This window comes from Salmo trutta, chromosome 32 (genome assembly GCF_901001165.1).
Source record: "Salmo trutta chromosome 32, fSalTru1.1, whole genome shotgun sequence".
In the NCBI taxonomy this organism is placed as follows: domain Eukaryota; kingdom Metazoa; phylum Chordata; class Actinopteri; order Salmoniformes; family Salmonidae; genus Salmo; species Salmo trutta.
The window spans coordinates 42,646,755-42,674,103 of NC_042988.1; the positions used below are offsets into that span (position 1 = coordinate 42,646,755).

The 27,349-nt window shown below is 41.1% G+C and overlaps 1 protein-coding gene and 1 long non-coding RNA gene across 2 annotated transcripts in view; one reads left to right on the forward strand and one right to left on the reverse strand.

Moving 5' to 3' along the window:
* Positions 1–27,349, forward strand: part of LOC115171939 (NLR family CARD domain-containing protein 3-like) — a 1,137,260-nt gene that overhangs the window by 380,493 nt on the left and 729,418 nt on the right. The window lies entirely within an intron of this gene.
* On the reverse strand, positions 11,318–11,607 carry LOC115171948 (uncharacterized). The gene is made up of 2 exons (XR_003871296.1): positions 11,544–11,607; positions 11,318–11,432 (listed from the first exon to the last, which is right to left on the reverse strand). It is a non-coding gene; the product is annotated as an uncharacterized LOC115171948 (long non-coding RNA).

Consider the following 27,349-nt stretch of genomic DNA (forward strand, 5'->3'; position numbering starts at 1 on the left):
TAAAAGGTGACATTCTGTACTGTCACCTAGTATGAAACATTGTATCTCAAATCCAAAATGCTGGAGCATAGCACTACATTTAAAAGCTGTAAGCTTCACTGTCCAAACACATATGGTGTGGATGATGTGTGCCTGAAAAACACATGTGGATCTGGTGAACAGTTATCACTTGTTGACCAACTACAGGAATACTGACCTCAGAGTCTCCAGTTCAAAGTGGGGATTCCCCAGTCCAGCAGAGAGCAGCTTCACTCCTGAATCCTTCAGGTCATTGTTACTCAGGTCCAGCTCTCTCAGGTGTGAGGGGTTTGACCTCAGAGCTGAGACCAGAGAAGCACAGCCTTCCTCTGTGACTAGACAGCCTGACATCCTGCAAAGAGACAAATCATATTAAAATCACTCTGCTATTCTTTGGTGGTGAAAATAGTGGTGGCAGTATTTGTTTTAAATATTTTCTGATTTATTAGTGTCCTGAAACCTCATATCTATTCATTAATGGATGTTTCATTATTAGATATGACAAATTATCAAAGTATTACTTGTACTTGAACCTCAATTCTGCTAGCAAATATGCAATCTTTGGACAATAAAATCGTCGAGTTACGCTTAAGATTAAACTACCAACGGGACATTAACTTGTTTGGGACAGGGGGCAGTATTTTCACGTTTGGATGAAAAGCGAGGCCAGATTAAACTGCCTGCTACTAGGGCCCAGAGTCAAATATTTGCATAGTAGTAGATTTGGATAGAAAACACTCTGAAGTGTCTAAAACTGTTTGAATGATGTCTGTGAGTATAACAGAACTCATATGGCAGGCAAAAACCTGAGAAAAATCCAACCAGGAAGTGGGAAATCTGAGGCTTGTAGTTTTTCAACTGATTGCCTATCCAAACTACAGGGTCTGTGGGGTCAGTTTGCACTTCCTAAGGCTTCCACTAGATGTCAACAGTCCTTAGAACCTTGTTTCATGCTTCTACTGTGAATTGGGAGAGAATAAGAGGCCATTCAACCAGTGGACTATGCTGAGACCAACGAGTTGTTTACTGCGCGGTTACACAGGTGCGCCGTTCCTTCTTTTTCCTCTGTAATGAATACGTTATTGTCCGTTTGGAATATTATCAAAGATTTATGATAAAAAGACCCTAAGGATTGATTGTAAACATTGTTTGACATGTTTCTACGAACGGTAATGGAACTTTTTGACTTTTTGGTTTTGCGCTCGCGCATTGTGCCTTTGGAATTGTGATCTGGACGCGCGAACAAAACTGAGGTATTTGGACATAAATGATGGACTTTATCGAACAAATGAACATTTCTTGTGGAAGTGGGAGCCCTGGGAGTGCATTCCGACAAAGATCAGCAAAGGTAAGTGAAGATTTATAATACTAATTCTGAGTTTTGCTGACTCCATGACTTGGCGGGTAACTGTATAGCTTGCTTTGATGGCTGAGCTCTGTACTCAGAATATTGAACAATGTGCTTTTGCTGTAAAGCTGTTTTGAAATCTGACACAGCGGTTGCATTAAGGAGAAGTGTAACTATAATTCTTTCAATAACTGTTGTAAATTTTATCAACGTTTATGATGAGTATTTTGTAAATTGATGTGCTCATTTACCGGAAGTTTTGGAGGCAAAATATTTTCTGAACATCACGCGCCAATGTAAAATGGGGTTTTGGACTATAAATATGAACTTTATCGAACAAAACATACATGTATTGTGTAACGTTGAGTCCTGGGAGTGTCATCTGATGAAGATCGTCAAAGGTTAGTGATTAATTTTAGCTGTATTTCTGGTTTTTGTGATGCCTCTCCTTGCTTGGAAAATGGCTGTGTGGTTTTTCTTGTCAAGGTGATGTCCTAACATAATCTAATGCTATGCTTTCGCTGTAAAGCCTTTTTGAAATCGGACAATGTGGTTAGATTAACAAGAACTTTATCTTTAAAATGGTGTAAAATAGTTGATTGTTTGAGAAATTTGAATTATGGGATTTTTGTGGTTTTGTATTTCGTGCCCTGCTTTTCCATTGGCTGTTGGCTAGGGGTTCCATTAGCGGAACGTCTGTCCTCAACAGGTTTTAAGAACTGTAACATCTTATGCTTCACAGAGTCCTGGATGAACGACGACATTATCAGCATACAGCTGGCTGGTTATATGCTGTACTGGCAGGCTAGAACAGCAGTGTCTGGTAAGACAAGGGGCGGTGGTCTATGTATTTTTGTAAACAGCTGCTGGTGCATGATATCTAAGGAAGTCTCAAGCTATTGCTCGCCTGAGGTAGAGTTTCTCATGATAAGCTGCCACAATACCTACCGAGAGAGTTTTCATCTGTATTCGTCACAACTGTTTACATACCACGTCAGAGGTTGGCACTAAGACAGCATTGAATGAGCTGTATTTAGCCATAAGCAAACAAGAAAATGCACACCCAGAGGTGGCGCTCCTAGTAGCTGGGGACTTTAATGCAGAGAATCTTAAATCAGTTTTACTAAATTTCTATCCACATGTTAAATGTGCAACCAGAGTGAAAAGAACTCTGGACCACCTTTACTGCACACACAGAGATGCATACAAAGCTCTCTCAGGAAGCACCAGTGACAAGATCAACAAAAAAAGTGGTCAGATGAAGCAGATGCTAATCTACAGGATGGTTTTGCACAGACTGTAATATGTTCCAGGATTCCTCCGATGGCATTGAGGAGTACACCACATTTGTCATTGGTTCATCAATAGGTGCATCGATGATGTCGTCCCCACAGTGACCGTACGTACATAACCCAACCAGAAGCCATGGATTACAGGCAGCAGCCGCACTGAGCTAAAGGCTTGAGCTGCCGCTTTCAAGGTGAGGGACTCTAAGAAATCCCGCTATGCCCTCCGACGAACCATCAAACAGGCAAAGCATCAATACAGGACTAAGATCGAGTCATACTACACCGGCTCTGACGATCGTCGGATGTGGCAGGGCATGCAAACCATTACAGACTACAAAGGGAAGCACAGCTGCGAGCTGCCCAGTGACACAAGCCTACCAGACGAGCTAAACTACTTCTATGCTCGCTTCGAGGCAAATAACACTGAAACATGTATGAGAGCACCAGCTGTACTGGAAGACTGTGTGATCACGCTCTCAGCAGCCTATGTGAGTAAGGCCTTAAGACAGGTCAACATTCACAAGGCCGCAGGGCCAGGCGGATTACCAGGACGTGTACTGCGAGCATACGCTGACCAACTAGCAAGTGTCTTCACTGACATTTTCAACCTCTCCCTGTCCGTGTCTGTAATACCAACCTGTTTTAAGCAGACCACCATAGTGCCTGTGTCCAAGAACCCTAAGGTAACCTGTCTAAATGACTACAGACCCGTACAGACCCGACTACAGATCAGACCTGCTTTGAAAGGCTGGTTATGTCTCACATCAACACCATCATCCCAGATAACACTAGATCCACTCCAATTTGCACACCGCCCGAACAGATCCACAGATGATGCAATCTCTATTGCACTCCACACTGCCCTTTCCCACCTGGACAAAAGGAACACATATGTGAGCATGCTATTCATTGACTACAGCTCAGCGTTCAACACCATAGCAAAAAGCTCATCAATAAACTAAGGACCCAGGGACTAAACCCCTCCCTCCGCAACTGGATCCTGGACTTCCTGACGGGCCGCCCCTAAGTGGTAAGAGTAGGTAACAACACACCCGCCACGCTGATCCTCAACACAGAGGCCCCTCAGTGGTGCGTGCTCAGCCCCCTCCTGTACACCCTGTTCACTCATGACTGCACGGTCAGGCACGACTCCAACACCATCATTACATTTTCTGACAGCAATGAGACAGCCTATAGAGAGGAGGTCAGAGACCTGGCCGTGTGATGCCAGGACAACAACTTCTCCCTCAAAGTGATCAAAACAAAGGAGATTATTGTTGACTACAGGAAAAAGAGGACCGAGCACGCCCCCATTCTCATCGACAGGGCTGCAGTGGAGCAGGTTGAGAGCTTCAAGTTCCTTAGTGTCCACATCACCAACAACTAACATTGTCCAAGCACACCAAGACAGTAGTGAAGCGGGCATGAAAAAACCTATTCCCCCTCAGGAGACTGAAAAGATTTGGCATGGGTCCTCAGAAGGTTCTACAGCTGCACCACCGAGAGCATCCTGACTGGTTGCATCACTGCCCGGTTGCATCACTGCCCGGTATGGCAACAGCTTGGCCTCCGACCGCAAGGCACTACAGAGGGTAGTGCGAATGGCCCAGTGCATCACTGGGGCCAAGCTTCCTGCCATCCAGGACCTCTATACCAGGCGATGTCAGAGGAAGGCCCTACAAATTGTCAAAGACCCTAGTCATAGACTGTTCTCTCTGCTACAGCACGGCAAGTGGTACCGGAGCGCCAAGTATAGGTCCAAGAGGCTTCTAAACACTTTCTACCCCCAAGCCTTAAGACTCCTGAACACCTAGTCAAATTGCTACCCAGACAATTTGCATTCCCCTCCCCCCCACCCCCATTCTTTGTTGTCATCTATGCATAGTCACTTTAAAACCTCTTCGGGATAGGGGGCAGTATTTTCACCGCCGGATGAAAAACGTACCCAAATTAAACTGCCTGCTACCCGGGCCCAGAAATTAGGATATGCGTATTATTAGTAGATCTGGATATAAAACACTCCGAAGTTTCTAAAACTGTTTGAATGATGTCTGTGAGTATAACAGAACTCATATGGCAGGCAGAAACCTGAGACAAATCCAACCAGGAAGTGGAAATCTGAGGCTTGTAGTTTTTTTAAATGATTCTCCATTGAATTTCTAGTGTTATCGGGGTCATGTTGCACTTCCTAAGGCTTCCACTAGATGTCAGCAGTCTTTAGAACCTTGTTATATGCTTTTACAGTGAATTGCAAAGGAATACCAGCTGTGGTAAACTGGTGTCCCAGGGATGAGGTCAGTGGCGTGCAGAGCCTTGGGAGCGAGCTGAGTTCGTATTCATTCCTAAAGAGAACGCATTTGTCCGGTTGGAATTATATTGAAGATGTATGTTAAAAACAACCTAAAGATTCATTAAACTTTATCGAACATTTATTGTGGAGCTGGGATCCCTGTGAGTGCATTCTGTTGAAGATCATCAAAGGTAAGTGAATATTTCTAATACTATTTCTTAGTTTTATTGACTCCAAAATGGCAGGTTTCTGTTTGCCTTGTTGTTTGTGCCTGAGCGCAGTACTCAGATTATTGCAAAGTGTACTTTCGACGTGAAGCTATTTTGAAATCTGACACAGCGGTTGCATAAAGGAGAAGTGTATCTATAATTCTGTGCATAACACTTGTATCTTATCAAAGTTTATGATGAGTATTTCTGTAATATGTGTGCTCATTGTGCTCATTCACTGGAAGTTTTGAAGGCAAAACATTTCTGAACATTACACGCCAATGTAAAATGGGGTTTTTTGGATATAAATATGAACTTTATCGAGCAAAACATACATGTATTGTGTAACATGAAGTCCTATGAGTGCCATCTGATGAAGATCATCAAAGGTTAGTGCTTAATTTTACCTGTATTTCTGGTTTTTGTGACGCCTGTCCTTACTTGGAAAATGGCTGTGTGGCTTTTCTTGTTTAGGTGGTGTCCTAAAATAATCTAATGTTTTGCTTTCTCCGTAAAGCCTTTTTGAAATCGGACAATGTGGTTGGATTAAGGAGAATCTTATCTTTAAAATGGTATATAATACTTGCATGTGTGAGAAATGTTAATTATGAGATTTTTGTTGTTTTGAATTTGGCGCTCTGCTTTTTCACTGGCTGTTGTCAAATCGATCCTGTTAACGGGATCCGAGTGTTAAGGGGTCACTAAGAGGTTAATAGCTCTACCTAAATGTACATCCTACCTCAACTAACCGGTGCCCAAGCACATTGAGTCTGTGTAGCGGGGTGCGTAATTGTCGGCAGAGAAGTCAGGCGCAGGAGAGCAGAACTGGGAAATAACCGGAGATTTATTAAGCAAAACCAACTGCATCCAGACCAACAAGATAAATGGGCACAAAAAATAACCCGTTGTGCGCTCACGGGGAACGTGCACAAGCACTACAACAAACAATCCCACACAAAGACATGGTGGGAACAGAGTGTTAAATACACAACAAGTAATTGAGGGAATTGAAACCAGGTGTGAGGAAAAACAAGACAAAACACATGGAAAATGAAAAGTGGATTGATGATGGCTAGAACACCGGCTATGCCGATCTCTGAGCGCCGCCCCGAACAAGGAGAGGACCCGACTTTGGCGGAAGTCGTGACACTCTGTTCCCGCACCCCTTGTATATATTGTTATTTTTTACTGCTGCTCTTTAATTACTTTAATTACTTGTAACTTTTATCTGTTATCCGTATTTTTTTTAAACTGCACTGTTGGTTAGGGGCTCGTAAGTAAGCATTTCGCTGTAAGGTCTACACCTGTTGTGTTTGGCGCATGTGACTAAACATTTTTTCTTTTGGGATAGAAACATGTATAGTACAAATATTTGAGTAGACTAACCAGACCAGTTTAAAAAGAAGTATCAGTCAAGAGACAGACAGTGAGGTATCAGATTTAGATTGTATTGAGTATACAGTCCACACCATATCTATTTTGACAGTGAAGCTAACATTTTTAATGAGGCTCTATACTCCAACATTTTGGAATTGAGATAAAATATTTCATATGAGGTAACATTGACAAAGTTTGTTTTGGTTGTGTTTTGCCCAATATGAAAATGGTGGATAATGATTGGATTACATTTCTGTGTAAGTGAGTAGATAACAAGTTTCTAAACACTACTAAATTAATCCTGATGATTCCATGACATCTACACGTTCCGCTAGCGGAACGATTGCTCCAATATCCAATGATGGGCGGGGCGCGAAATTCAAACTCCTCTAAATCCGAAAACTTACACTTTTCAAACATATGACTATTTTACAGCTATTTAAAGACAAGACTCTCCTTTATCTAACCAAACTGTCCGATTTCAAAAAGGCTTTACAGCGAAAGCAAAACATTAGATTATGTCAGCAGAGTACCCAGCCAGAAATAATCACACAGCCATTTTTCAAGCTAGCATATCATGTCACATAAACCCAAACCATATCTAAATGCAGCACTAACCTTTGATGATCTTCATCAGATGACACACCTAGGACATTGTGTTATACAATACATGCATGTCTGTTCAATCAAGTTCATATTTATATCAAAAAACAGCTTTTACATTAGCATGTGACGTTCAGAACTAGCATTCCCACCGAACACTTCCGGTGATTTTACTAAATTACTCACGATAAACGTTCACAAAAAGCATAACAATTATTTTAAGAATTATAGATACAGAACTCCTCTATGCACTCGATATGTCCGATTTTAAAATAGCTTTTCGGATGAAGCACATTTTGCAATAATGTAAGTACATAGCCCGGCGTTACAGGGCTAGCTATTTAGACACCCTGCAAGTTTAGCCTTCACCAAAATCACATTTCCTATAAGAAACATGTTCTTACCTTGCTTGTTCTTCATCAGAATACACTGCCAGGACTTCTACTTCAATAACAAATGTAGGTTTGGTCCCAAATAATCCATCGTTATATCCAAACAGCGACGTTTTGTTCGTGCGTTCTAGACACTATCCCAACGCTAAATCTCGGCCACGAGCATGACGCAAAATATGACAAAAAATGTCTAAATATTCCATTACCGTACTTCGAAGCATGTCAACCGCTGTTTAAAACCAATATTTATGCAATTTATCTCGTAGAGAAGCGATAATATTCCGACCGGGAATCTGCCTGTCTGTAAACTGAGGAAAAAACCGAAAGCCGGGGGCGGGGCGTGTCACGCGCCTAAGGCTTAGACCATTGAGTGACCACTTAGCTTTTGCCTTCCTGTGCTTCAGCCAGGGCTTTGAATTACGTCATTCCTGTTTTTTCCCGGGCTATGAGACCTCATTGGAGACGTGTGAATTGTCACGTAAGAGCAGAGATCCTTTGTAAACGATAGAGATAATAAAGAAGGGCAAGAAATGTTCAGACAGGGTACTTCCTGAACAGAAGCATCTCAGGTTTTTGCCTGCCATAGGAGTTCTGTTATACTCACAGACACCATTCAAACAGTTTCAGAAACTTTGGAGTGTTTCTCTCCAAAGCTAATAATTATATGCATATTCCAGTTTCTGGGCAGGACTAATAATCAGATTAAATCGGGTACGTTTTTTATCCAGCCGTGAAAATACTGCCCCCTAGCCATAACAGGTTAAGAAAAATCATGTATGAATCATGAACAATAATGAGTAAGAAAGTTACAGAGGCTACAACAAAACATACCAACCTCTCACCATTAACCTCAAATAAATAAAAAGGTGACTGTACTGTCACCTAATATGAAACATTGTATCTCAAATCCAAAATGCTGGAGCATAGCACCAACTTTAAAACTGTAAGCTTCACTGTCCAAACACATATGGTGTGGACTATGTGTGTCTGGTAAACACATGTGGATCTGGGGAACAGTTATCACTTGTTGACCAACTACAGGAATACTGACCTCAGAGTCTCCAGTTTACAGTGGGGATTCCCCAGTCCAGCAGAGAGCAGCTTCACTCCTGAATCCTTCAGGTCATTGTTACTCAGATCCAGCTCTCTCAGGTGTGAGGGGTTTGACCTCAGAGCTGAGACCAGAGAAGCACAGCCTTCCTCTGTGACTCCACAGCCTGACAGCCTGACAAAGAGATCATCATGACTTCACAAACACACTGTTCATTTAACGAGTAGTGTAGAAGGACAATGGCAGATGCATTTGGTTTATTCTCTCAAACAACATATAGATTCATCTTCCGTCTCCTAGAATTGTATGGTCATAATGTTATACTAATGTGAACATCAATGCATTTATTCAATATGTTTTTCAATATAATATTATATACATATTATAATGCATATTTCTCTAAACTTAATATTTCTTCCTGATGATTAGTTCTCATATGTCATGTGATGTACTCACAGAACAGCTCTGGAGGCTTTGACCACTGGCATCAGCCTCAGAAGACCGTCCTCTGATCTGGAGTATTTCTTCAGGTCAAACACATCCAGCTCTTTTTCTGAAGTCAGCAACACAAAGACCAGAGCTGACCACTGTGCAGGTGACAGTTTGGCTGTAGAGAGACTTCCTGAGCTCAGGAAGCTTTGGATCTCCTCCACTAGAGAATGGTCATTCAGTTCATTCAGACAGTGGAACAGATTGATGCTCCTCTCTGGAGAGGGATTCTTCCTGATCTTCTCCTTGATGTACTTGACTGTTTCTTCATGGCTCTGTGAGCTGCTTCTTGTCTTTGTCAGTAGACCTTGTAAGTGCTTCTGATTAGACTCCAGTGAGAGACCCAGAAGGAAGCGGAGGAACAGGTCCAGGTTTCCCATCTCACTTTGTAAGGCTTTATCCACAGCACTCTTGTAGAAAGTAACTTTACGCCTTTGTTTGATCCTCACAGAAAAGTTCCTGGACGTTGATTGCAGTTCGGCCATTAGATTCTCATTGTTTTTGATGAATGAGAGGAACACATATACAGCAGCCAGAAACTCCTGAATGCTCAGATGCACGAAGCAGTACACCTTGTCCTGGTACAGCCCACATTCCTCTTTAAAGAGCTGTGTGCACAATCCTGAGTACACTGAGGCTTCATTGACATCAATGCCAGCCTCTTTCAGGTCTCCTTCATAGAAAATCAGATTGCCCTTCACAAGCTGTTGAAAAGCCAGTTTTCCCAGTGACAGAATGCTCTCTTTATTCCAGTGTGGACATGTCTCTTCTTTCCCAAGATACTTTTCATTCTTCTGTTGCTATGAAAAACCACAAGGTGTGTGTACATCTCAGTCAGAGTCTTGGGCATCTCTTCTCTCTTATGTTCCAGCATGGCTTCAAGGACTATTGCAGAAATCCAACAGAAGACTGGAATGTGGCACATGATGTGAAGGCTCCTTGATGTCTTTATGTGTGAGATGATTCTGCTGGCCAGGTCCTCATCACTGAATCTCTTCCTGAAGTACTCCTCCTTCTGTGGGTCATTGAACCCTCGCACCTCTGTCACCTGGTCAACACACCCTGAAGGGATCTTATTGGCTGCTGCAGGTCGGGTAGTTATCCAGAGGAGAGCAGAGGGAAGCAGATTTCCCTTCATGAGATTTGTCAGCAGAACATCCACTGAGGTTGACTCTGTGATGTCACAACAGATCTTGTTCCTCTGGAAGTCTAGGGGCAGTCGGCACTCATCCAGACCATCAAAGATGAACAGAACTTTGTACTTGTCGTAGTTGGAGATTCTTGATTGTTTGGTTTCCATTGAGAAGTAATTAAGAAATTCAATGAAAGTGTGTTTGTCCTCTTTCATCAAATTCAGCTCCCGAAAAGGGAATGAAATACAAATTGGACATCCTGATTTGCTTTTCCTTCAGCCCAGTCCAGAATGAACTTCTGCACAGAGACTGTTTTTCCAATGCCAGCGACTCCCTTTGTCAGCACAGTTCTGATAAGTTTGTCTTGTCCAGTTAAGGGTTTGAAGATGTCGTTACATTTGATTGCTGTCTCTGGATTTGCTTGTTTCCTGGTTGTTGTCTCAATCTGTCTCAGCTCATGTTCATTATTGACCTCCTCCTGTTCCACCCTCTGTGATGTAGAGCTCTGTGTAGATCTTATTGAGAAGCATTGGGTTTCCTTGTTTAGCAATCCCCTCAAATACACATTGAAACTTCTTCTTTAGATTAGATTTGAGTTCACGTTGGCAAATCACAGCAAGCTCATCTGAATCCAGAAATAACACATATGATATTAATATTACGTTTGTTTTAATGTCTACTGTATTCTAGGACTGTTATAAAGTTTAAATTATAATAATTTCTTCTCTTAACTGATTGTATAATTGTGTAAATGTTTTCATAATGCATTACAGACTGGTGTGACTGATTATATTATTATTGGTATTATTGATGGTGTTATTAATGTTTTCTCTCTCTCTAAATTAATCACCACAACACATCCCTGCTGCTACTTGATGAGGTCACTAGGTGTTGTGTTAAGGCTGCTACAATATCATTTAGTTACACAGCTATTTTAGCTGTATTTTAGCTACAGCTTTTAAATGTTATACAACAGCATTCAACATGAGGCAGACAGATCTTACTTTTCTCCAGTGTGTCAGCAAGCTCCTTCTGGTTCATTTTCCTCAGGACGTGCAGTGTGATCTTCAGAGCCCCCTCTTTGGCACTGCTCTCCTGCTTCTCATCTTCAGCATCCACCACTTCCTTATCCTGCTTCTGACTCTCAAAGCCTTCTGGGAGTTCTGGACTAAGAATCCTCTTGAACATCTTCAGCTCGTTCTTCACAAATGTTATAATTTTCTCTTCAAGCATCTGAAATAAATGAAGTAATTAAGTTAAGTTAACACATTAATGAATGATTGACAGATCAACTACATTTTACTTGAGGTAAACAAAACAAATGTACATAACAGGACCACATACACTGAATATGAAGGCGAGGTCTGTTTGATGACTCTGGGAAGACTGACCGCTGAGAATCTCTGACTCTGATCTCTTCTGTTGGTTTCTGTAGACAAAACATGAGATTATATCTCCTCATCCCCCCCCCCCCCGACCCCCCCACCCCCCCCCACCCCCCACCCCCCACACACACAGTCTCCCTATCTAAAGAATACAGGAGGCTCCATAGACTGGTCACTATTCATGGACACAGCTGGGTACAAGGGAGGCTGGTCTCTCCTGCTTGATTGGACTTCAACACAACAGAGACAAACATTACATCTCTCATCTACTCTGATCTCAGATGGGGAAACATAAGAAGATCTTCATTCCAAAATGCTATATATCCATGTTATTGTTTAAATAAATTATAAAAGCGATTTTTCAATAGCTAATCATGGGGTTGTTCAATGACAGACAATCTAGTTTTTGTTAAATCTATAACTTGATGGTTTCATTTCAGAGAGACAAATAATCATGTTTTTTTTCTAAATGATATACACTGCTCCAAAAAATAAGGGAACACTTAAACAACACAATGTAACTCCAAGTCAATCACACTTCTGCAAAATCAAACTGTCCACTTAGGAAGCAACACTGATTGACAATAAATGTCACATGCTGTTGTGCAAATGGAATAGACAACAGGTGGAAATTATAGGCAATTAGCAAGACACCCCCAATAAAGGAGTGGTTCTGCAGGTGGTGACCCACAGACCACTTCTCAGTTCCTATGCTTCCTGGCTGATGTTTGGTCACTTTTGAATGCTGGCGGTGCTTCACTCTAGTGGTAGCATGAGACGGAGTCTACAACCCACACAAGTGGCTCAGGTAGTGCCGCTCATACCAGGATGGCACATCAATGCGAGCTGTGGCAAGAAGGTTTGCTGTGTCTGTCAGCGTAGTGTCCAGAGCATGGAGGCGCTACCAGGAGACAGGCCAGTACATCTGGAGACATGGAGGAGGCCGTAGGAGGGCAACCAACCCAGCAGCAAGACCGTTACCCTCCGCCTTTGTGCAAGGAGGAGCAGGAGGAGCACTGACAGAGCCCTGCAAAATGACCTGAGGGTGGTAGGAGGGCCCGACGTCCACAGGTGGGGGTTGTACTTACAGCCCAACACCTTGCAGGACGTTTGGCATTTGCCAGAGAACACCAAGATTGGCAAAATTCGCCACTGGCGCCCTGTGCTCTTCACAGATGAAAGCAGGTTCACACTGAGCACGTGACAGAGTCTGGAGACGCCGTGGAGAACGTTTCTGCTGCCTGCAAAACATCCTCCAGCATGACCGGTTTGGGCGGTGGGTCAGTCATGGTGTGGGGTGGCATTTCTTTGGGGGGCCGCACAGCCCTCCATGTGCTCGCCAGAGGTAGCCTGACTGCCATTAGGTACCGAGATGAGATCCTCAGACCCCTTGTGAGACCATAGGCTGGTGCCGTTGGCCCTGGGTTCCTCCTAATGCAAGACAATGCTAGACCTCATGTGGCTGGAGTGTGTCATCAGTTCCTGCAAGAGGAAGGCATTGATGCTATGGACTGCCCGCCCGTTCCCCAGACCTGAATCTAATTAAGCACATCTGGGACATCATGTCTCGCTCCATCCACCAACGCCACGTTGCACCACAGACTTTCCAGGAGTTGGCGGATGCTTTAGTCCAGTTCTGGGAGGAGGATCCCTCAGGAGACCATCCGCCACCTCATCAGGAGCATGCCCAGGGCGTTGTAGTGAGGCCATACAGGCACGTGGAGGCCACACACAACTAATGAGCCTCATTTTGACTTGTTTTAAGACATTACATCAAGTTGGATCAGCTGTAGTGTGGTTTTCCACTTTAATTGTGAGTGTGACTCCAAATCCAGACCTCCATGGGTTGATAAATTGGATTTCCGTTGATTATTTTTGTGTGATTTTGTTGTCAGCACATTCAACTATGTAAAGGAAAAAGTATTTAATAAGATTATTCTTTTCATTCAGATCTAGGGATGTGGGTTTTAAGTGTTCCCTTTTTTTAGCAGTATATATCTGCCTCACTCTCAGAAAATCAGTAGTACTGCTAGGTTTTACACAGTAATAATATATATCTGCCTCACTCTCAGAGAAATCAGTAGTACTGCTAGGTTTACACAGTAATATATATATCTGCCCTCACTCTCAGAGAATCAGTAGTACTGCTAGGTTTTATGACAGTAATAATATATATCTGCCTCACTCTCAAGAAATCAGTAGTAACTGCTAGGTTGTACCAGAATAATATGCGATATATTGTGCCTCACATCTCAGAGAAATCAGTAGTACTGCATAGGTTTAGCACAGTAATAATAGATAGCTGCCTACTCTCAGGAAACTCAGTAGAACTGGCGAGGTTGTAGCACAGTAATAATATATATCTGTCGCACTCTCAGAGAAAATCAGTAATACTGCTAGGTTTTATACAATAATAATAGATATCTGGCCTCACTCTCAGAGAAATCAGTAGTACTGATAAGGTTTTACACAGTAATAATATAATACTGGCCTCACTCTCAGAGAAATCAGTAGTAACTGCCTTGGTTTAACATCAAATGTAACAAAGAACTACATGTGTAATAGAACTGTACAAATTATACATGAAATTATTAAATACAGTACTATGAGAACATCTGTATGTAAAGCATTTACTTTTGAATTTAGGCAGTTGTTTTTATCAAGGCCTGGTTTCCCAAAACGCATCTTAAAGCTAAGTTTGTCATCATTAAAACATTCGTAGGAGCATCGTTAAAGTCTTTAAGGCTGTTTCACAAAACCATCGTATTTACGTGGAACAGCTAAGTGCAATCGCTAGACCCATTCGTAGAACAGCTGAGTGAGTCGTAGATGCTTTTTTACCCTCCCCCCGCGTCACTTATACACAGAAGATCTCAACTAACATTGATAAACCTCTGTCTCTTTGTGACCACTGATAACTTCAGAACAAAGTTGACTACAAATACAAAGTTGCAAATGTCTTTAAAGTTGATAGAAACAAGTGACGTATAAAAATTATGCTTCAAATGAAAACCAGGATGAGCATTAAAAATATAAACAGTTGTCTATCGTCCTATTACAATCAGATTGAAATACGTTTTATGTTCAATCAATCAATCAAGTTCTATTTTGTTACTTGTAGGCTACTGTCTGTAATTTGTCTCAATATATTTCATGATGTGTATCCTAACATGAACCCAATGATGTGCCAAATCTGTGATTTAATGCATTTTTTTCTTTAGTGCGTTTTTTATTTATTATAAGAATTAGAATAAGCCTCGTCAATATTTGCAGCCAAGGTGATAGATATTTCTCTAGGTGCTGATCCGTCATCAGTATTGTGCAATATTTATAATGTTAAGGAAAGATTTGAATGGAGAAAACTGATCTGAGAGCAGCTGCAGTCCCTTTCTTTCCATCCGTGTTAGTATTGATACATGCTCCACCAGACGTGATACCTTGTAGTGCTGCTGATCCAGTTTCTACTGGTCTGACTGAGGATAGAACTCTGACCGGTTCACCAACATATACCTTGTCCTTGTATCTTGTAAATAAAAATAAACAAAGGAATAGTAACACAATAAAGTAACAATAATGAGACTATAGGAGTACCAGTACTGAGTCAATGTGCAGGGGTACCAGGTAGTTGAGGGTAATTAATGAGACTATAAGGAGTACCAGTAATGAGTCAATGTGCAGGGGTACCGAGGTAGTTGAAGGTAATAATGAGGCTATAAGGAGTACCAGTACTGAGTCAATGTGCAGGGGTACCAGGTAGTTGAGGTAATAATGAGACTATAACTGAGGTAATATGTACATGTAGGTAGGGGTAAAAGTGACTTGGCAATCAGGATACGGTTTTCATATCCTAATCCAGGGAGTGCACACAAACACTCACAAACACACACACAGGGAATGTTGCGTTTGATTAATGGGTTTTAGGACTATGAAAATGGAGAAAATGTATTTGCCTATGGTTTCTGAAAACAACAAAAAGAAATTTGAAAATGGGAGAGGTGTCACGGGTGTCGTTGTGTAGAGATGACCAAAACGCAGCAGGAATGTGGATGCTCATCTTTATATTTATTAAATAAACAGAACACGGAAAAAACAACAAAACAAAAGAACGACAGACGACAGTTTTACAGGCTATACGCAGCAGTGCAAAATACAACTAAACACAAAAACCCCAGGTGAAAACAAGCTCCTAATATATGACTCCCAATCAGGAACAACGCGTACAGCTGTTCCTGATCGGGAGCCACACAGACAACAAAGAAATAGACAAACCAGAAAAACCATAGCTAACCAAAACCAGAACATACACTAAACCACCGGAATACATAAACCAAACACCCCTTTAATACTACAGCACACACCCGAGCCATATAAAACAAATACCCCTCCTGCCACGTCCTGACCAAACTACAATACAAATACTACTCCCTCTACTGGTCAGGACGTGACAAGAGGAGACTGGAGACAGTGTTGTTTAACTCACTGACCATGACCCATGAGTTCTTCTCACCTTTGTTCAGTAGAAAGTCTCCCTCTCTAAAGAGTATAGGTAGACCCATAGACTCGTCACTCTTCATGGACACACAGCTGGAACAGGGGAGGCTGGTCTCTCCTGCTTGATTGGGCTTCAACACAACAGAGACAAACATATATATCTCATCTACTCATTTTCAGAAATGTTCATAAATTAGATTTTATTGTTTAAAGACCTTATGAAACGACATTGGTGTGTTTTTTCACTATTTAATCATGGCATCGGATTGGTTCAACGACAGACATGTATTTGTTTAAAAATCTATCACTTGATGGTTTCATTCAGAGAGACAAATAATGTTTTTTTGTCAATGTGCAGGGGTAACCAGGTAGTTGAGGTAATATGAGACTATAGGAGTACCAGTACTGAGTCAATGTGCAGGGGTACCAGGTAGTTGAGGTAATAATGAGACTATAAGGAGTACCAGTACTGAGTCAATGTGCAGGGGTACCAGGTAGTTGAGGTAATAATGAGACTATAAGGAGTACCAGTACTGAGTCAATGTGCAGGGGTACCAGGTAGTTGAGGTAATAATGAGACTATAAGGAGTACCAGTACTGAGTCAATGTGCAGGGGTACCAGGTAGTTGAGGTAATAATGAAACTATAATTGAGGTAATATGTACATGTAGGTAGAGGTAAAAGTGACTAGAGATTACACCTCCTCATCCTGGAAGTGCACACACACACATGGAGGGAATGTTGTGTTTGTTTAATATTGTTTTAGGACTATGTAAATGGAAAAAATAATTAGCCTATGGATTATGAAAACAACTAAAGAAATGGGAAAATGACTAGAGACAGTGTTGTTTAACTCACGGACCATGACCCATGAGTTCTTCTTACCTTTGTTCAGTAGAAAAGTCTCCCTCTCCAAACTCTATAGGAGGACCCATAGACCAGTCACTCTTCATGGACACAGCAGCTGGGAACAGGGGAGGCTGGTCTCTCCTGCTTGATTGGTCTTCAACACAACAGAGACAAACATTACATATCTCGTCTACCTCATTTTCAGAAATGTTCATAAATTAGATTTATGGTTTAAAGACATTATGAAAGACATTGGTGTGTTTTTTCCACTATTTATCATGGCATCCGGATTGTTCAACGACAGACATGTATTTGTTTAAATCTATCACTTGATGGTTTCATTTCAGAGAGACAATGTTTTTTTGCAAAATGTTATATATCTGCCTTTCTCTCAAATGTGACCGAACGGCTCGGTCTTATGTAGCAAAATTTGAAATTGTGTTTTTCACATTTGATAATAGTAGAGCCTCAGAGCTAGAACATGGTATATCATACACTACAGTTGAGGAACAGTGAAAAGTGTTTCTGCTTTGGAAGATGATATACTTGTAACCTCACTTTTGAGAAAATGGCCTTTGAATGTTTTGGTACCTGCTGGAGAGCTCTTTTTGGTCTACAGGGCTGTTACTTTGGCAGATAATGTCACCCATCTAAATAAATATTTTATATATATAATTTACTAAATGTGTGATGTTTATGGTTAATGTCAGTTTCATTGTTTGTTTTGCAAAAAAAAAAATATTTTTGGTTTTAAGTGGTAAAATGAACTAGAAAATGTTATATTTAGCAATTCTGAGTAAATACTACTTTAGTAATAATTAACACATTATTCAGTACTACTGCAGTTGCTATATTATTCCAATAGATGGCAGCATAAGACCACAAATAACATTTCAGAAGATCCCCTACTTTAGTTGATAAAAACGTATTATACGAGTACATTCATTGTCAAATTCTCTCACAAGTAGCCAACTCAGCCCTGACATAGCTTGTGTCGTCAGCAGAAGCGAGCACTCTGCCTTCTCAAACAAGCGAGGGGCATGTTTAGGTAAAATTTGTAACCGGAGGGTTACATGAGGTAATTTAATGATGGGCTGGAGAGACACACCTCTTGTCTTTTCTATTTCCGAGGCTGTTTACTCAGATATTTAAGATGATTGTTATAATGCATGTATACTGAGGTTGAGGTTCTGATAGTGATTATTTACCAGGGTTCAATACCTGCTATAGTCACTACTTTCTTACTCTCCCCAAAGCCTTCCCTGTGGCTCAGTTGGTAGAGCCAGGGTGTGTGCAACGCCAGGGTTGTGGGTTTGATTCCCACGGGGGGCCAGTAAAGAAAAAATGCACGAAAATAAAAATGAAATGTATGTATTCACTACCGTAAATTGCTCTGGATAAGAGTGTCTCTAAAATGCAAATGTAACACAGTCCTGATATGTAGCTCACTAAAGTAATGAGTAACCATTTTAGAAAATCATGAGGACATGTGGTTGCATGCTATTTATGTCAATCATATTGCTGCCTGTAGCCTATAACTAACACTTAGTGGTCTTATGCTGCCATCTATTGGAAATATTTAGCAATTAAAAGTTATTAATTCACGTACAGACATTGGTGAGGCAGTTGAGAAATAAAGTGTATTTTCCTTCTTAATTCCTTAGATCAGTCTCAAACCTCATTTGCTGGACTTTCACATAGAGGTTACTAGGTCACCCAGTTAAAAAATATATATTTTTACCTTTATATAACTAAGCAAGTTAGTTTAAGAACAAATACTTATTTTCAATGACAGACTAGGAACAGTGGGTTAGCTGCTTTGTTCAGGGGCAGAATGACAGATTTTTACCTCATCAGCTCGAGGATTCAATCTTGCAACCTTTGGTTACTAGTCCAACACTCTAAACCTGCCGCCCCAGTTCAAACCACATTGAAAAAATAAAATGAATGTGGCTTGTTTATCAAGTGTTCTGCCTTGCAATAATACATATAATAAAATAACAAAACAAAAACAGCAAAATGCTTAGACAGGTTTTGAATAGTGTAGGTTTATAGCTCTCTTGATCCTCCCTGTGGCCTTCTGTGGTTACTATACAATTCATTCACGACACCTGCTAGGCTCATAATCTGAGGTAGCAACTGCGTCAGATCTACAAATCAATGAGCTAGACCTATCTATTTGGTTTGCAACTATGTGAACCTGCGCAACTCTGTGAACCTGCGATGCCTACGAACAAAGATTTCAATGCATATCAAATTACCCAGCAGCCATTTAGAAACAACAAGTCATCAAAAAAGTGTTATTTCTTAATTAAAAAAATGTACTCTGGATGTTTAAATCGGCCACATCTGAAAAAGAGGACAGGGACATGCGTTTTGTCTAGGTGGTATACCTTTTTCTGAAAACAAATATGGTTAACCATGACCAGAAAATGGTTAACGTTTAGGACTGTAGGCCACCAAGCGAACAGGGATAGCACTCACAAAGTAGCCAGAACTCTGTTAATAATAATAAGTTACCTGATAATAATAATAATTGAGGTCAGCCTACAAGGTTAATAATTTACCCGAGGTCGACGTTCACGGTTATTGCCGACAGGTCTCATTGATAACAAAGAAGCTGCCATTTTAATGCAGAACAATGAGCTGGGAATAGAACGTTCAGAAGGTGAGTTGGCATCACGGTGCTCAATTGAACTAATAAGAGCTGGCAGGGTGAAAAATGACCTAAAATAAGGTCTGTTTTTTAGCGATTACTTTATAACATAACGTCAAATTATGAAACTGAGCTCCATGGAGGATGCAATGAACTAGTTTTCATCAGAAAAACTGTCCAGCCTACTTGAGGCGCCCGAAAATAATATTCAAAAGTTCGGTCCTTGGACACAGAGGGGTTAAACACTAAAGTTACCGTCCATCTAGTGAAGAGAGGAGAATCGGACAGAGGTAACTTCTGCCGAAGTCGGTCCCTCTCCTTGTTCGGGCGGTGTTCGGCAGTCGACACTACCGACCTTCTAGCCATCATTGATCCATTTTTCATTTTCCATTGGTTTTGTCTTGTCTTCCTACACACCTGGTTCCAATCCCATCAATGACATGTTGTGTATTTAACCCTCTGTTTCCCCTCATGTCCTTGTCGGAGATTGTTTGTTGTATAGGTGTTTATTGTTATTCTGGTGTGCGACGGGTTTTGCACCCTCTATTTGTTATTTTGTAAACTTTGGTTTCTGAGGTTTTGATGTTTATTAAACAGCTCAGTTTTTACCAAGTTCATTCTCCTGCGCCTGACTTCCCTGCCACCAGCATGCAACGCATTACAGCATCCATCAACGAGAGAGGGAAAAGCCCTCCACGGGATTTAACAGGTGGAAGTAACAACCGGGGAGCTCCATCAGTCCACAAGAAATGCAGGCAGCCAGTGATGATGTAGTGGAAGCTAGGATAACTAGGATGCTGCTGGTAGAGTAGCTAGCTAGCTTACCTAGCTGTACCGACTAGCTAGGATAACTAGGATGCTGCTGGTAGAGTAGCTAGCTAGCTTACCTAGCTGTACCGACTAGCTAGGATAACTAGGATGCTGCTGGTAGAGGCTAGCTAGCTTACCTAGCTGTACCGACTAGCTTGGCGAGCTAGCAGGTCGTTCGTCTGTTCCTCATCTCGAGGATGATGACAAATCCGGTGAACCACAAAATGAAACGAGGACAGCGAGTGAAAACGATCTGGCTACACTCATACTGCCCCTGACCGTAAAGCAAAACACAAATTAAACGATAAACTTCGGCGTTTCAACACTGTAGTGAACTCCATCGTTATTCCCCATGATCACCTCAGCCCACTCTGCGCGTAACTGGACAATATCCTTGGCGCCACAACGTACGTGGGCACGGGGAGTTCCAGAACGTGACATGAGCAGTGCAACACAAAACAACTAAACACAGTATTTACAGTGGGTTACATTAGTAATGTTCATTTTGTATTATTATGTAAAACAAAATTATGTTGAGATCTGGTGGGTGGGGTGATAAGAACGGAGCAGAAGATACAGTTTTGTTGCTTGCTGTAACTAATGGTCAAAGTTGTATTGTAATGTATGTATTGTATTGTATTGTAAAAAAAAGTCAGCCAGAGTTGAAGTGGACCATCATTCAAACAAAGAGATGCCTCCCTGACCACCAGTGTGTTTGGATATAATGAAACTAATTCAGTGAAGAAGAACCTCTAGAGTTCTGATCAAAGAGCCCTATAAAGGGTTCTATATTATTATATATTATACTGTATACTCAGACACTTCCTAACCTCCTATTAAGGGTTCTATATATATTCTATATATACTGTATACTCAGACAGGCTAACCTCCTATAAAGGGTTCTATATATTCATATATACTGTATACTCAGACACTTCCTAACCTCCTAAAGGGTTCTATATATATTATATATATACTGTATACTCAGACAGGCTAACCTCCTATAAAGGATTCTATATATATTCTATATACTGTATACTCAGACACTTCCTAACCTCCTATAAAAGGTTCTATATATATTCTAATATACTGTATACTCAGACAGGCTAACCTCCTATAAAGGGTTCTATATAGAACTTTAGTGGTTCTGTATATTAAGCAAGATAGAACCCTTTTGGTTTAAACAGGAGTGAAGAGTGTGTTGATATAACGGATATATTGTCAGAATTCAGCTTGAAACAACGATCAGAATTAGTCAAAAGGTTATGCATGCCAACATATTAGGCAGTTATTAAGAGGCTAAATGATTGTGTCATGCAAAAATTCTATAAATTCTACAGAACAACAATATTTTACAGACAACATGAAGGTCCCCATAAGCAATAATTTCTGATGAAAAATAACAAATGTGAAAAAATTGTAGATATAACGTTTTAGAAACAATGTTCTTAAACCAAATTGTCAGCTCACCTCTTAACTTTGGTGTCATGTTCCCCAGAGAGACTCATTTTAGAGGCAGGGCCCCCCTCCTCTCTCTCCCCAGAGAGACTCATTTTAGAGGCAGGGCCCCCCTCCTCTCTCTCCCCAGAGAGACTCATTTTAGAGGCAGGGCCCCCCTCCTCTCTCTCCCCAGAGAGACTCATTTTAGAGCACTGTCCCCTAAACAGAGATCCAACATGTTGGTTGTGGTTAACACAGTGACAACTAAACAGAGATCCAACATGTTGGTTGTGGTCAACACAGTGACAACTAAACAGAGATCCAGCATGTTGGTTGTGGTTAACACAGTGACAACTAAACAGAGATCCAACATGTTGGTTGTGGTTAACACAGTAAAACTAAACAGAGATCCAGCATGTTGGTTGTGGTTAACACAGTGACAACTAAACAGAGATCCAGCATGTTGGTTGTGGTTAACACAGTAACAACTAAACAGAGATCCAGCATGTTGGTTGTGGTTAACACAGTGACAACTAATTATTGAAGGTCAATTGTTCTATTTTATTCATTTTCTCTTAAAAATAAAACATTTACTAAAGCATAGAAACAGTCAGGTGATTTAATGCATCACATGAACATGTAGTTGTGATTTATATTTTTCACCTTTTCTCCGTGTAGTGGAACTAGTAATAATAATAATAATAATAATAATAATAACAATAATAATAATATTAATAATAATGTCTCACTTTTTCTTTTGATAATTTCTCTCATTCTAGTGTGTTGCTTTGCTCAACAGGTATGATATTATAATGCTGTTACTGAATCCAGTTCATAATAACAATGTTAAGAAAAGTATGTTCAGTGGTTTCATACCAAATTACACAGGAAGCAGGAGCTCATTGTAATTTAGAAAACAACAAATGTTCTGATATTCTGAAAGATGATTTACAACTATGATACATTAACATTTTTACAAATGGTAAAATAATCACGATAAACAAATTGTATAATACGATATATAAACAATATGTTATTGAATTTGACTTGCCTACGCCCAGTTAGCGCCATTTTGTATGATTGAACTGTCACGTAGCTGTCCCAGGTGAAATGGACTGTTAGATCTGAGTGTTTTACTGTCATTCACTATACTAAAATACACCATACATTTAATGTCCTACACACTTTACAATAATCCCTGGGAAGATTCTTACCTTGTAGCCTGAATTCACAACCAGAACATGTCAAGTCATTGAGATATTTTCCGTTGTTCTGAGAGAGCAGCTTCCTGATGACAAGTGGCTCTGTATCTATGTTCTAGGTACAGTTGATCTTTGGATGCAATAATATCTGGTCAAAGTCCAGTGACACAACACCATAATATATCATAAACATAACAGCAGTTTAACCTTTGGCCAGTAAAGGCCATGACATACTATAAAACAGGGTTCGTCAACTAGGTTTGGCTTCGGGACAATTTTTATCTGAGTTAAAGTCGCCGGGCCAGAACATAATTAGCATATAATATTAGCATAATTAATAGGGCTACACTACAAATTTAACAACATTTTAACACATTTGATTAGTACATAATACATTCAGTGACAATACAATAATTTTGATCTGATTAAGTTAATAAAATCACTAATATCTCTATTCAATATAATTCTTTGTTTATTTCTCTGTGCGTTGATTGGTGGTAAAAACAGGTCTACGTAGCCTACTGTAGTCTACACTACTTTATTAATGTCAACATTCATTCAGAACAATTAGCTTGATAGCAAGAGAACGTGTCGCTCTCAAAAAGTAGCAAAAGAAAGGTTGAAAATGAAAATAGAAGTTTCAGGGAAGAACAGACAGAGAGATATACATTCATATTACTATCTTTCGCCAAGCCAGTGTGTCTTGTTGCAATGAAAATGTCACTGTTTGCAAATAATTCAATTTCAGACGGCATTATGAATCTAAGCATGGTACTTTCAAAGTGGACTTCCCGCCCCAGACAGAGGCCTGACGCAGAAACACTGAAGCATTAACTACAAGCTACAAACACGGCAGTAGAATCCCGCTTCGTGGCCTGACCCAACAACAGAAGGTCACAAGTGCTTCCTAAAAGCATCCTGGGTTCTAACCAAACACAACATGCCCTTCACAGACGCAGAGCTATTAAAAAACTGCATGATGACAGTTTTGGAGGAATTGGCTACAGACAAGTCTATGGATAGCATAATTGCGTCTGTCAAACTGGTGCCCCTGTCTGCGTCAACAGCCAGACACCGTGTCTGTGCTCTGAAGGATGACATGCATAGGATTGTACTGGAGGGGCTCAGTCAGGCTGAGCATTTTCCCCTGGCTATTGATGAGAGAACTGACAACACTGATGTAGCACAGTTGTGTGTATATGTCCGTTATTTTCATGGAAATGACTTTAAAGAAGAGCTACAGGCACTGATTCCCCTTGAAGGATACACCACCGGGGACGTTCCCCTGGAAGGACACACCACGGGGGACGTTCCCCTGGAAGGACACACCACCGGGGACGTTCCCCTGGAAGGACACACCACCGGGGACATCCTATTCACAAAAGCTGGAACAATTGTTTACGCAGCATGGCTTGTCATTCGAAGAAGTCAACTCTGTGGTGCCCGACGGGGCTCCTGCTATGGTGGACAGAGGTTTCTGATGGACTCCTGCTATGGTGGACAGAGGTTTCTGATGGACTCCTGCTATGGTGGACAGAGGTTTCTGATGGACTCCTGCTATGGTGGACAGAGGTTTCTGATGGGGCTCCTGCTATGGTTGACAGACACAGGGGCATGGTCAGCAAGTTGAAGGAAATCACCCCACAAATGAATGGCTTGCATTGTCTCATCCATCAGAGTTTGTTGTGTACCAGACTAACATGGTTTACATTTTCTCATCCATCAGAGTGTGTTGTGTACCAGACTAAACATGGTTTACATTGTCTCATCCATCAGAGTGTACCAGACTAAACATGGTTTACATTGTCTCATCCATCAGAGTGTGTTGTGTACCAGACTAAACATGGTTTACATTGTCTCATCCATCAGAGTGTGTTGTGTACCAGACTAAACATGGTTTACATTGTCTCATCCATCAGAGTGTGTGTGTACCAGACTAAACATGGTTTACATTGTCTCATCCATCAGAGTGTGTTGTGTACCAGACTAAACACTGAGCTAATAGATGTGATGGATAAAGTAATGCGCATAATCAACTTTGTCAGGGAGACATCAAGTAACACAACACCGTGTTTTCAGCCAGCTGGTGACAGAATCAGAGGAGTCCATCCAGGATGATATCCTGCTTCACAACAACGTGCGCTGGCTGAGTAAAGGAAAAGCTCCAGAGACATTCTGTGAGCTGCATGACCAGGTTGTGGATGTTGCAGAAAAAGCTAAATGAGGGCAGCAGCAGACCTTCGTATTTTGGAAATTGAGGAATTCCTCTCAGATGTTGCTTTTTTGGCGACATTCTGTAACTTAAACAGGTTAAATCTGCAGTTACAAGGACGAGGGAAAACAGTTGTGGACTTGAGGCCTTTACTAGGAAGCTTGAGTTGTTCGATATGGACTTGTTCTCTGGAAGGTTACTGCTCTTCAGCACACTGAAGAAACGACAGGCAGAGGGACCAGACAACTTCTCCTCCAGATTTGAAGACTACAGCATGCCCAACGATATCATTTAGTTTTAATGTGATATTCTCACAGTCTGCCCTGGTGGATAATTCTCCTCCCTTGCTAAGAAAACGATACCCTCGCTGGATAAGGCTGTAATTCAAAATGAACTGATTGAATTCCATTGAGCCATCTGTTTGTTCTGTCGTTAAAGGACAGACATCACCTTTCAATTATGGTTTTATGTAGAATGCTACATTCAAATCAGTTAAGAACCAAATCTTATTTTCAATGACAGCCTAGGAACAGTGGGTTAACTGCCTTGTTCAGGGGCAGAACAACAGATTTTGTACATTGTCAGCTCGGGGATTTGATCTTGCAACCATTTCGGTTACTAGTCCAACTGCTCTAACCACTAGGCTTCACTACCACCCCAAATTTCTGGCCAATTGTAAATAGGCTAAATAAATAAAAATCCCACTTCTATTAGGCCATTTTGTTTTCTTGTAAAAGATGCTGTTAAGCCACATAGCCTAGCTCAGACAGTTAAGTTATTTTATATGGGCCTTCGCCCCCGCATAGCCTAGCTCAGACAGTTAAGTTATTTATATGGGCCTTCGTCCCCACATAGCCTAGCTCAGACAGTTAAGTTATTTTATATGGGCCTTCGCCCCCACATAGCCTAGCTCAGACAGTTCAGTATTTTATATGGGCCTTCGCCCCCACATAGCCTAGCTCAGCCAGATAAGTTATTTATATGGGCCTTCACCCCCGCATAGCCTAGCTCAGCCAGTTAAGTTATTTTATATGGGCCTTCGCCCCCACATAGCCTAGCTCAGCCAGATAAGTTATTTATATGGGCCTTCGCCCCCACATAGCCTAGCTCAGCCAGTTAAGTTATTTTATATGGGCCTTCGCCCCCACATAGCCTAGCTCAGCCAGAAAAGTTATTTTATATGGGCCTTCGCCCCCACATAGCCTAGCTCAGCCACTTAAGTTATTTTATATGGGCCTTCGCCCCCGCATAGCCTAGCTCAGCCAGTTATGTTTTATATGGGCCTTTGCTCTGAAGACATGGACTCCAATTAAGCCCTCTTGTTGTTTGAAAAGTCACATTGAAATGAATATTATTGTTGAAATGAATTACTCGACTGGTGTAGGTGTTCTCCATCTGTTGCTGTGCAACACTTGCATAACAAGTTATCTATATTTTCAGCACCAGGCGTTTTTCACCTCCTATTGATTGCGCTGCAGTTCCCGCTTTAGGTTTCAGCACCACTAAATGGTCCTCTGCCTGCTTATTAGTCTCCTGCATTCTCTCCTGATGAATGAAGTTAAAATGTAACTTGTGCATTATTTAGGGAGGGTAACATTGTAGATACTCTACACCACCATTATTTAGGGAGGGTAACATTGTAGATACTCTACACACCATTTTTAGGGAGGTCACATTGTAGATACTCTACACCAGCATTATTTAGGGAGGTCACATTGTAGATACTCTATACCACCATTATTTAGGGAGGTCACATTGTAGATACTCTACACCACCATTATTTAGGGAGGTCACATTGTAGATACTCTATACCACCATTATTTAGGGAGGTTACATTGTAGATACTCTATACCACCATTATTTAGGGAGGTAACATTGTAGATACTCTATACCACCATTATTTAGGGAGGTAACATTGTAGATACTCTATACCACCATTATTTAGAGAGGTTACATTGTAGATACTCTATACCACCATTATTTAGGGAGGTTACATTGTAGATACTCTACACCACCATTATTTAGGGAGGTCACATTGTAGATACTCTACACACCATTATTTAGGGAGGTCACATTGTAGATACTCTATACCACCATTATTTAGG